A 12,837-nucleotide genomic window follows, 5' to 3' on the forward strand; every position below is an offset into this window, starting at 1 on the left:
TAGACTCATCACTCCAAGCTTTGCCACCATCTTCACGTGGCTTTCCCTTCCATGTCTCGTTCTCTTCTCCTTTCTCATAAAGACAATGGTCACTGTATTTCAGGACCCCTCTCCCCATGAATCCAGGATGATCTTATCTCAAAATAGGATTGTCCTGGATTCACGGGGGGGGGGCCCTAAATTAAGTGAAATTATATCTACAATGACCCCATCTCCAGGTCAAGTCACAGTTATAGGTACCAGCAGTTAGGACTTGGGACATATCTTTGTAGGGGACATAGTTCAACCCAATGAAACAAACAAACAAACAAATATCAAAGATTAAAATCTATAAAGCCACTACAAAACCAAATCAACATTAAGCCAGTGGGAATGGAACTTTGAGCGCCAGGATTAATCTGAGACTTGTCATGAAACCAAAGAAAACACACACACTCCTTTCATCCACAAACTTTTTGTCTAGAATGGTTTCTGTTGAGTTTTGTAAAGTGGGTTCTCCTTGAACATTGAGGTCTTGTTTATAATCATTCAGAAATCCAACAGAAGAAAACAATGTTGCTGAGTTGCTTCCAAATGTAGTACTTAACAAATTAAAAATGACTGCAAGGAGAAAAACCATGTGGATGGCTTCACTAAAGATTACCTTGGGGTTAAGTACCATGCTCTATTAGCTCAGGCTCCATCTCTCAGGAGACACAATTCAGAGAAAAGTCAAAAGTAGTATTGATTAAATCAATTTAGCATTTTTAATACATAAAAGTCAAGTGGTCAGTTTGAAAAAAAGAAATGTCAACTTCACTCTTTTGATCTTGATAGCTTTCATTTAATCATCAGAAAGCCTTTGATAGACCATAAATTTCTCTTGCTTCTAATATTATGATCATGTTATACCCCTGCCTCAGAGTGGGGAAAAGTATAAGCCAGTGGCTCTAATAGTTTAGGCTTTTCTGTAAGCCGACCGGCCGGCACACTTTTATGATTGCTGACAACTCTGTCTTTGGGGACACCTCTGTTTTGTTAACACTTCTGCATACTCGCTCAAGGGAATGCATTTGATACTTTCAAGTGAAAACCCACATCTACTTCCTGATATATTTTTTGATATCTGAAATATTGACTTTGTAAGCAGAGAAGTCCTTTGAAAAGCAAATATGCCAGGAAGATGGCTCTGTGAGCACATTTTGTCCGCAGTCTGAAGGATGGAGACATCGGGTAACTATCTGAAGACCCTGGGGCAAATAGGGTCTTGATAGGACCTTACCTTGAAATTGAATTCTTAGAATACACATTCAAATGGGATTACCACAATGCATGCCACTAAAGTGGTTTTCACACCATTTGCCATTTGGGATGACCCGTGTCTCTGAGTCCATCCAACAGTGTGGGTTAACAAGAGTTGACTTTACCTTTTCACTTATCTCCAGAAACAGCTCCACCTGCACCCGTGAGCCAGAAAATGGTTAAAACTTATCCTATAATGTTAATTCCCATGAAAAGGTGGCTTTTAAGATGAGGCAGTGCTCAGATTTTGTACTGGAAAAACTGGCAGCAATTTGACAGGAACATATAATAGTCTGGCATTATGTTGACATGACTTCAACAAGAAAAACTTGTCAACTGTAACTCCTGGCTATGTAGACATTTGGAGTTACATATATGCACTCTCGGAAACACAGAACGGGACCCTCTATACAGCCATGAGACTCTTGACTATATTTGTGGATCAAGCCACTAACACCTGTAAAAATACATATGAAATATAAACCTTAATTGAAATATGTTCATCATGCTTAATTGAAACATGCTCCCAGGAAAGCAGAGGAGGTTTTGCCTACGTAAAAAATTGCAGAATAGAACCCAAACGTAACACAATATTCTTCTATTGGTGGGGTTTTTTTATTTAATGAAGCTCTTTGTAAGACAAATATCTCATGTGCTTGGCTCATTAACAATACTTATTTTTTTTATCAGAATTAATATTCTTCCATATTTTCTTTGGAAATAGCAATATTGATGTTTATGTGAAATGCAAACAAATGATGCAACGTTTCACATTTTCCAGTTTTTCACTGGGATATATTCATTCTCTAAAATTTCATGTTAGCACAACCAAAAACAAAGTGCTTCTACAGTTCATTTCAAGATAATATATTGCTCCATAATAGCAAATGCAATGCAACTTGGGCTTCAGAACTGGAAGCTAAAGCAGTCTTTGTACATGAGTTCATTATAGCTTGAACAAGGCTCTTTTGGTAGGTCTTAGACCACTGATAAGTTATTAAAAGACACAATTTCCATGCAAGTGGCAAAACTTTTCAAATACATAGATACAGATAAAGATGTAGACACAGATATATTTCAATACACTAACTTATAATATTTTGAAGAGAAAATCCTTGGCAACCAAGAGAAAATTACGAACATGCAATTCTAACAAAAAAATTGAGACAAAGTTTACAAGAAAAAGACAAGCTAACTCTTTAGAATTTAGTGGTTCAGTGAATGATAGACCTCACTCAACAAAATCACGTATCTCTAACCTCCACCTGTTTACTTTATCATTAACGTATATTAATACATGTTTTTATATGTAATTTTCCATATAATGTTTCATAAATATTAGAAATTTTTAAAAAGGTAAGCTCAGTTTGAAAACTCTAAATCAATCAACTTCTTTGAAACTTTTGGTAGAAAAAGCTGAACATAAGCATCAAATTATGAGTAGCTGAACTGAAACAGACAACATTGATCTGTACTATGTCCTTAAATTTTACTGACTTCTTGGTGTATACCAGTTAAATACATATAAGCTTATGAATCCTCGTGAAAATCCTTAGAAATAGGTATCTTGCAGATTTCAAACAACCCTGAAACTCGAGAGAAGTTGGATTTCTCAATATCACATCTTGAGTAAGTGGTAGAATCTGCACTCTTAACCACAGCCTTCTAAAGATGATTCAAATTACTCATCATGTATTTCCTAAAGGAATCACTTGCATATTATATACCGTATTATCTATGTTAAATTAAGCAAAAATTATTTTCTCTTGTTTAAATAGAAAAATGCAGTAAAAAAAATGGGATTTTTAGGTTATTAATATATTTGAGCAATGTACACTAAAGCCAAGTACCAAATAGCAAGGATGACATTATACATATTTTCATAGGAATAAGATCTTTCTGGAAGATCATAAATATTTAAGCACAAACATACCATAGAGTGGCAACCAGGAAAATTCTTGATTCAATGTGGAATGTTCTCTGTACAATCTGAATTTACTCATTAATTGCCAAATATCCACTTTGCTTTGGAATGTGCAGATCTTTAAGCTAGATCTTAGCTTTCAAGATATTTAACCTCCCAGACTCCGAGAAGACCTTGTGAAAATAATGTATAAAAGGAAATAGTCCACAATCATCAATTTTTATGTTCTTCCTTCATCCAATTCAAATATTTCAGTCTTTGCCAAGTTTCTCCTACTCATTTTCTTTTTTTTGCAATTGCTATAACTTTACTATTTTATTTTATTCATCAATCACATGTTTGGCTTAAAGGGTTAGCTTTACCTAAAATACCCATTTTCCCCTTCTTCATCAAAAAGAGAAGTCTTGAGTCGTAGCTGGATGTATGACTTTCCAGAATAAAGGAATTTCTTAAGTTTCTCAGCTTCCCTTGCAGCCAGGTAAGCCCTTGGGAGTTCTAGCCCATGAAATGTAAATGGAAGTAAGAAGTCTATGCCTACATACCCCATCTTTGTGTTTTCTTATAACGTCAGAAGCTTTGGCAGCCATCTTTGAACGTGAAGTGATCTTGGAACAGAGGCTTCACAACTAGGCAATCACCTAGAAGGAGGTGGTCTGTACCACTGGGGAATGCTATTCCAACCAAGATCAATTGCCTTCAGACTTTTGAACATAAGAGAAATATTTCCAGCTTGCTAATTCATGTTTTTAAAAATAATTTGCAGCCAACCAATTTATCTAAAACAACATATAATTTATGATCACATTTGATCTGTGTTGCTTATAAAATGCCACAACAAAGAGTAGCACAGGTTAGTTTTAGAGTTCTGGTAGCAGGCATGAACAAACAGCTCGGGGGATCCAAACACTGCTAAGTTTCGATTGCCTATGAATTTGCTGGCTGGCTTACCTTTCTTATGTACATGGTACAAAGTGATTTTTCTTTGTCTGACTAATATCTGACAAGGTCCAGTTCAACAGATTTTGTGAGTGAAAGGCGCTTTGAAATAGTTAAGTACCTGCGTATGCTTACTTTACAAAGTTTTCAGAAATGAAGCTTGTGTGAACAACTGGGAATTCATTTGCATGCAAAAGTCTAGCATTCTGCATTCTCAGGTGAGGTAGGTGGGGTGGAGATGTTTACTTGGTCAATCTTAAAGACGCCTGGAGATCTTGGCATCTGAGGCTCCAAGCAACTGCTGAGCTTACCTCAAGGAAAACCTCTCTCAGTAGAGGCAAGTCACTAAAGGTGCAGAGACAAATACTAAAGAGACAGTTTAGCCAGTTTTGCCACAGCCATTAATGGCATTCGAACAGGGGAGCCTGTGATGCTTTATCTTGAGTCCATGACTGGTTATATAGATAAACCACTACAAGTCAGACTCTACTCAAATGTTTAGTCAAATTCAATCCAACTGTAGCTCTATAAAACCAGTCCTGTTTTTAGTCCAGATCTGACTAAACAGTTTATTAAACTTTGTAAAATTCCAGATGAATTTTGTATCTAATTTCTCATATGATATAGCAAAAAAGAATAATTGAGTGCTACCCAATTTTACATAAAATTTTAAGTACTTAAAAGTTTGAGTTTTGAGGTATTTATACTTAAAAGCCATTGAAAAAAGTGGTTGAATAACTATTTCCTCCTTGGATGGAGAAACAAATTTTCCTTTAACTTAAAAAAAAAAAATCACATTTGGGAGGCAGCCACCAGGGACAGTTTCACTTGGAAAGAGACTTTTTGAGAAAGTTCCAAGTGACTGAGAAAAGAGAATTATAATGGAATTTGCTCCACAACTTTTATTCTGACAGAGGGGCTATTCATCCTATGGAATTCTTGTAAAATCACTGACCTGAACAATATGCTTCTGAGAATGTTTTCCTGCTTAGCTTATAAAGATATTATTATGTATCTATGATATAATCACTAGAAAATGCTCCCTCTGGGGCATTTGTTGTTTTTCTAATTATCATAGTTAATTGTGGAATTGATATCCCTGATGTGTGTAAAGGTATAACAGGAAAGTAGATACAATCTTTTATGCAAACTACCACTTTCTGTCTTCATATTAGTGTTATATATAACAATTCTGTCAATGAAAGGACATCCTATAAACAGATTATTTTAACTTAAAGGGCCAAAAATGATCGTAACAAGGTTACAATGGTTCCTATAGTTATTTGCGATTTTGATGCCAAGACAAATCTATTTTGAACTATAAGCTCGGATACAAGTGACTTCTCTGAGCCTTAGTCTCCTTTCCTTGCAGCAGAGCTAGAAATACCTCTCATTTCACAGGACTGTTTTGGGGATAAAGACAGATGAAACGTGGAAAGGGTCTAACACGGACTCATTGCTATCTATTACGAGCGTTACCATAGAATCTGTGCAATTCTAAAGCCCAAAGCCCCAAATGATAGAAATACATATTATTTTACATTGATTTTCATTGTGAAACTGAAGCAAAGTAACTCAGGAAAGTTAACCAACTATGAAGAAATTGTACTCTTTGACTGTCAGTTAGGTCTTCTCAATTATTCAAAGTATTTGGGGAGATCAGAGATTAGGTTAATGTAAAACAACTTTTGAAACTAAAAATTCTTTACAATTGGCTTTGGAATGTGTTTGGTTCTTACATTTGAAAACTGGCGTGTCTGGTAGTCTAGATATTCACTTCAGAGAAAATGATGAAGACATTCTGAGGAAATGTGGTTCAGGCAGAGAGAAAGATGCCCGACCTCCCCATACAGTTTCTTCATCCAGCTCTTCTCTTAATACAATGATAGAAAATGCCTGCTTTCTCTTAACTGACAAAAAAATCTTTGCTCTCTCCAAACCTCCTTAAAGTAGGGAGGTGGCTAAGTATTTGATCTTCAAAGGGCTTGTCTTCATGCAAACTAAGTAGAGGAAATTGAAATGTCTAAAAAGCTATAATTAAGCAGATTCCATACTAACTGCATTGAACTTGAAAGCAAGTTTATTATGGATAACCTAAAATTCTGATAAACCACCCAAGGACAATACTAATTAACCTCAGAGTGCTTTGAATATTATGAGGCATAGATTCAAATATGCCTTTAAAACAAAGCCTGCATCAATGATTTTATCATTTATTTAGAGGTATTAATTTATTAAGTGAGCATCTAAAAAACTGATATAGTAATAATATTAAACTGGAAATTTTTTTGAGAAAAATCACTTCTAGGAATCTCTCGAATTATTTTATTTTAGATAAAATATTTAATACATGATTTGAATCTGACAGGAAATGAATAAGGCCCACTAAAATGCACTTCAATACCAAAACTGCAAAGTATTTTTAAAACCACACATGAATCCATGGCTAATGAAAGTGAAGCAAGCTATTCTTAACAATGAAGAGAAGGTGGCGTTTAGCAAGGCAAGGATATTAAATCTGGTCTCCAGAAAATCCAGAGATAATAGTATGACAGTGGGTTTGTTTGTTTCTTTTTAAGAATTAATTGTAGAGCTTATGTGTAATTTAAGAAACAAAACAAACGAGCAAAGGGGAAAAAAAGAGAGAGAGAGAGGCAAACCAAGAAACAGACTCTTAACTAACTACAGAGAACAAACTGATGGTTACCAAAAGGGAGGTAGGTGGTGGGATGGGGAAAATAGGGGATGGGGATTAAGGAGTGCACTTGTCGTGATGAACACCAAATAATGTATGCAGGTGTTGAATCACTTTCTTGTACACCTAAGGCTAATATGACACTGTATGTTAACTATACTGGAACTAAAATAAGAAAATTAAAAAAGGAATCAATTATGGAACAATTTAAGAAGGAAAGAGTGTTTCTAAAAGATTTAAAACAGAGCTTTAGAGAAACTTGATAATATGTAATTGTACAGTGATTTTTAACATTCTAACAAGAGTGTGGGCTGCCGTGTTAATGAGTATTATGTGGATGAGTGTCCTGGGTCAGATACTGGATTACATAAAGTTAAACGTGCATTCATTATCTATTGCTACATAATACATTTTTCCAAAATTCGGCAGCCTTTGCTGGATGGTGCTGGCTCAAAGTCTCTCATAGGCTGCAGTCAAGATGCCATGTAGGACTGCAGTCATCTGAAGGGCTGACAGGGGCTGGAGGATCCACTCCCAAGAAGGCTGTTGGAGGGGAGGCCTTAGTTCTTTGCTACTTGGGCTTCTTTGACCTACAGCAACTGGCTTTTCCCAGAGCGAGTGATCCGGGAGAGAGTAAGGAGGAGGCTGCATTTCCTTTTATGACTGAGTCTTCAGACTAGGAAGACGCATACTTCTACGCCTGCCATAATCTATTCATTAGAATCATTAGTCACTAAGTTCGGCCTGTATGCAACTGGAAGGGGGATAAACTCCAATACTTGAAGGGAGAAGTATCAAAGCATTTGTGACTATATTAATACCACTACATATCACTGTAGAACTTCTCAGAGCCTTTAATAATACTCTAAAGTGAATCCAATAGTGTATGTACCATTTCTCCAGCTTAGTTGACCACTGAACTCATTTTTGTGGATTATTTTGCAGAACTGGTGTTTCATGGAGACACTTCAGGAAACACTGGAGGTTTAACACTGCCATCACACGCACACAAATATCTGTTTCTATAAGAAATATATAGTATTGTTAGCTTTTAGTGATGGCAATTTATTATTATCCTTGTGCTAAGTAACAGATTTCTAGGCCTTAGAGAGTCAACTTTAGTCACTGAGTGCTTATTTCTGCCTTCTGTGCCAGGCACTGGGCTAACCAACAGTTGGCTATTTAAGGGCAAATAAGAAAGGGCCCTTGTCCCTGATGAGCCAATACATGAGATGCAATATAGAACAACTACACTGAAATAATAGCAAAGACAGAACATAAATTGTGCTTGCACAATTCTAAGTGCTTGGTACACATTAACTCATTTCCTCTCCACAATAACCCTGTGAGGTGGATCCCTGTTTCACAGGTCAGAAAACTGAGACATCACCTACTCAAGGTTATACAGCTACAAAATGTGAGAGCTAGGATTTAAATCAAGGGGGGTCTGACTCCCAAGTTTAGCTCTTAGCATTATGAATGTGGCTTGCTAAGTATTATGCTACCAGATACTTACAAGAAAGAAGATCGCAGACGGCCCTGACCTAGGGGACTAGAGGAAAATGTCACAGCAGAGGTGACATCAGAGCCAGGCCTCAAAGGATCAGCCAGATGGAAAAGGGAGAAAGGCAATACCACCTCAGGACCCCGTGTCCCCAAAGACAATGTCCCGTTCCCGAATTGTGGGTTTAGAGAACGCCAGTGTGAGTTCTGGGAGATGCATGATCGAGGGTTCTGGGAGACGAAGCTTGGAAAGCTAATGGCAGTTACCTGGGAAGTAAAAATCAGAACTACAGGTGTTATCTAGCTCACATCTGAAAATGTTTAATATTAATATTCACCTTTGCAAAGAGAGATTCCCAGAGCCAAGAATATCTGTCTAAGATAGCCTGGAAGATGGGGTGTGGTAGACACTGTGATACACCACCCAGAACCCCTTCCAGGGATGAAAGACTCCCTCTCCCAGCTGCCGGGAGTGCTGCCAGCAGAGAGCCCTCAGCAGTCAGCCCCCCTATGGGGATTGTATCCGCTGAAGAGAGCTGCCTCACCGAAGGCCATGACCCTTCTCTGGGATGCTGGCGTCCAGTGACTAGGCAGTGTTGGGATATAAAGGCCGGTCTCTCTACCCAACTCAGGACAGCATGCAGGGCCACCCCAGCTTTGGAGGTCCCTACAGCAGTCTGTTGCAGGTCGGGTTGAGGCTGTGTCCCAGCCTGACTCTTCCCTTGGCCCAATCCTGCTGTCATCTCTCCTCTTCTGCAGGAAGTGATCCCAAGACACCCCATAATAAAACTCTTGAACTTTACCTCCATTTTCGAGTCTGCCTCCTGGAGAACCCAGCCCGTGCCCATCTGTATCAGGAGTGGTTGAGAAAGCAGATGCTGGGATGGAGCCGTGGAGTTCGTGGCTGGTGATTTGAATTCCATCGCTGGGGTAGGCGGTGCCTAGGTAACCTCTGGTACAAGGTCGTAGTGCAGTCGTGTTCACCACCTTTGCCAGTGGTGAACTGGGATGGTGTAACAGTGACCAGGGGCATAGAGATCACTGATGGGTGTGGTGTAGTAAGAGTTTAAGAAGTGTGTAGGAAACAGTAACTATGAGGATGGTGGGATTGGTTGGCTATACCCACGCTCAATTGACACTCTGGAAAAAAACAATTATGACAAAGAACTAAGAGTGACTGACATTTAAAACCTAAGAGTGAAAGCCAGAGACAGCTTCCCTGGTAGCATAAAGAGCCTCTCATCTCCTAGAGGGAGGGCAGAGAAAGCCGAAGGACAGACCAGGAGTTAATAATAACAGTAGCAGAGCTCAAAATTTAAGCTCCCAAACAAGGCAGATCTGTTATGCCAATTTCAGGGCCCTTGGAAGGAGGGGTTTGGGGTGGGGTAGGGGGGGACTGACGCCGGCACACGGACAGGACATCTGGATTGATGTGCATGAGAATCATGAATTCCCAGATTCCCCTGAACCAACTGAGCCTGCACTCTTTCTGTTAAGGGCTAGCATTTTCCCTTGCTTGCTATGAGATTCAGTCATGGTATAACCCAGCCAAGGACATACTGGGCCTGATAAGGGGAGAAGAGCTGACGAATGGGCAGGAGCCGATGAAGGTTCACTGGTCTGGATTAGGTGAATGCTTGATAAAGGGTGGTAGAATGCAAGGTGGGATAACCATTAGTCTATCCAGATATAGGATTTAACTACCTGAGCAAGGACCCTGGGAGATAGCACAAACACACTGCTAAGATGCCTCCTAGAAAAAGAATTGAGCACACTCAGTGAGGTAATCATGCTGGAGTTGCCATGACAGACAGTGAGAGGTTTTAAAGCTGAGAGAAATGGGCATGTGGCAGTGGATATACTACGTAAGGCAAGAAAACCATCAGAGGTCCTCCTGCTGAAATAAGGGAGGAGCATTATTTGCCAAGCAACAGGGATATGTTGGTAAGAGGGGCACCAGCATCTTTATGTCCAGTGGTAACTGTCCTCTGTAAGCCATGGCTAGTGGTAGGAAAGGTCAGCCCTGGTAGCCATGGGAGCCATAACATCCCCCACCCAAGGGAGACATAATTATGGTAATGAGAGGCAAAGCATAAAGGCAGACAGAGGGGGTCTATGTTCAGAGTAATATGGACATTGTTAGTAGAACAGTGTCCCTAAGGGCAAAATAAATAGGCAGCCAGGGAGGGTATTACTTAATCCATTAAATCAAAAGAGATTAAGGATGGATAACCAAGAAGCTGAAGCCACTCATCCCAATAAAATGTTTTTGAACTTGAGCCAAGTTTTGGACCTGTAACCTAGTGGTTGAAGAAGAGGCTAGGTCCCCAGGAAGAAGGACCCTGCAATACCACAGCAAGTGAACACAATAATGATTTCTCTGTCCATCCCTAAAGAAACTTATGGCCATTTACTAGGGATAAGGGACAATGCCACCCAGAGATTCAAAGCATTGCCTTGGCTCCCTATACTCATGTGATCACATGGGAGCTAAATAATAAATGGAATTATGGCTTGTGTCTGGCTCCCAGTGAGTCCACTGGGACTGTGGACAACCCAGTGGTCGTTTCCCTGGTCCCCAAATGTGTAACTGAAATAGATATACTTTGTAGCTGGCTGACCCCTCCATTGGTCTCCGGGCCTAAGGAGGTCAGAGTTATCCAAGAGGCCAGGAATAGCCAAGTAGAAATCTCTGAAACTGTTGCAGGTCTGGTTGAGGCTGTGTCAACCTCAGCCAAAATAGTAAGTCAAAAACAATATTGCATCCCCAAAAATGACAGAAGTTAAGGAGGGAAAGAATGTTTGGACACTCTGTCTATTTCCTATTGAGATCAATATGCTTCCTAGCTAGGTCACTTTAGGAACTGAACATCAAGTTTACTTCATCTTCAAGGCCTCCAAACTGAAAAAATAATTTCTAGGATCATTTCATTATCCAATTCTATTATGATGAAACTTTTTGAAAAATCCACAAAAACTTTTAAAAAATGGATTTTGCCTATATGTTATCTCCGGTACTCTTAAAAACACATGCAACTAAAGAGTGCTTATACCGTTTGCTAAGGGGAAAAAAAAAAAGCTTGTCATTAAAAAAAAAAAAAACTATTTTTGTCTGGGACAGAGGGCTGGCAAGATGGCGGCGCCCATGGAGCCGTTCCGCCAGTCGGGGGAGGGGCTACCGTCAGCGGACCTGGACAGCCAGGCCGTGCTGACCTATGCCAGATTTACTGGTGGCCCACTCAAGGTGCACAAGATCACCAAGCCCTGGCCGAGCCCTTCAGTAACTCTGCCTGTCCTTCGGACCAGTCATGGAGAGACCATCTCGGTACAGCACAAGATCAGCACCCACCTTCGAAAAGAGAAATACAACGCTGATTATGATCTGTCAGCCCAGCAAGGGGCAGACACCTTGGCCTTCATGTCTCTGTTGGAGGAAAAGCCGCTCCCAATACTGATACATACTTCTTCGTAGACACCAAGAACTAGGTGGACGTGACCTGGAAGCGGTATGCAGAGGCTGTGCGGTCTCCCCTCACCTTCTTCCTTCCTGCCCGCATGGCGCGGCAGGTCGCTGAGGAGCTGCATCTGCTTTGTCGGAAAAGCAGGTCTGAGAACGAGGATGAACCGGAGAAGGAGCTGTACCAAGAGGCTTGGGAATCCCAGACCCCGCCGTCTCAGCACCTAGGCTCTCAGAAATTCTCTTTTGGAGATGCCCCAGCCTCCCTGCACACCCTTGTCTCTGGCTACTTGGCCCTGCTGCTGCAGGCAAAGCTGCCCAGTGGAAAGCTGCAGGCCCACCTTCGAGGGCTGCGCAACCTCTGGGCCTACCGCACACACATTCCCAGCCTCAGCTTCCCCTGAGATGGAGCCGAAGTGCCACCTCCACACCAGACACCAGTGGGCGCAGAGACCAAAAGAACCACACAGGCACAGGAACCCGATCCTGTCCATGCTGCTGGGACTGACAGCCATGGTGGACTAGCCTTGCTCAGTAGCGTCGTCTCTATCCAGCGGGTAACCCTGCTTGGGCCCCAGGCACATGGTCCCTGGGCATGGCTGAGGATGGCGAAGAGGAAAGATTTGTTCTCATGCTCCCAGGACTGATTTTTCTACTATCATACGTTCCAGAGGCCCCTATGTTTCCCCGTTGTTGGTGCGGCTGGAAATGGGGTGCCACTCCCAGAGTAAACCTGTCCACACTGAAAAACAAAACAAAACAAACACAATTTTCATTAAGTGTGTGTATGTGTATATGTATGTGTACGTGTGTATAGATGTTCTAGTGGCTCTGTTAATTTCTTGACCCATAATGATTTCAGTTCCTAAAATAGGAAATCTAAGGCTGACCTTACTGAAAATAATAAAATGTATACATTACCATTTTGTCCTTCCTTTTCTCTTTCTTATCTCTTCAACCCTTTCTTTTCTCAACCCAACTTGCCTCCAGGAATTTCATGTGAATGATTTAAGGACTATGGCAGAAAATCCAGAAAAATGA

General features: G+C 40.4%; 1 pseudogene; it reads left to right on the plus strand.

Annotated features, from left to right (window-relative positions):
* The first annotated feature begins 11,460 nt into the window (after positions 1-11,460).
* LOC112832544 (metaxin-1-like) overlaps positions 11,461-12,837 on the plus strand; it is a 34,453-nt pseudogene continuing 33,076 nt past the window's right edge.

Source organism: Callorhinus ursinus, unplaced genomic scaffold (genome assembly GCF_003265705.2).
Source record: "Callorhinus ursinus isolate GAN/ISIS: 27379988/994484 unplaced genomic scaffold, GSC_fseal_2.0 scaffold14, whole genome shotgun sequence".
Taxonomy (NCBI): Eukaryota; Metazoa; Chordata; class Mammalia; order Carnivora; family Otariidae; genus Callorhinus; species Callorhinus ursinus.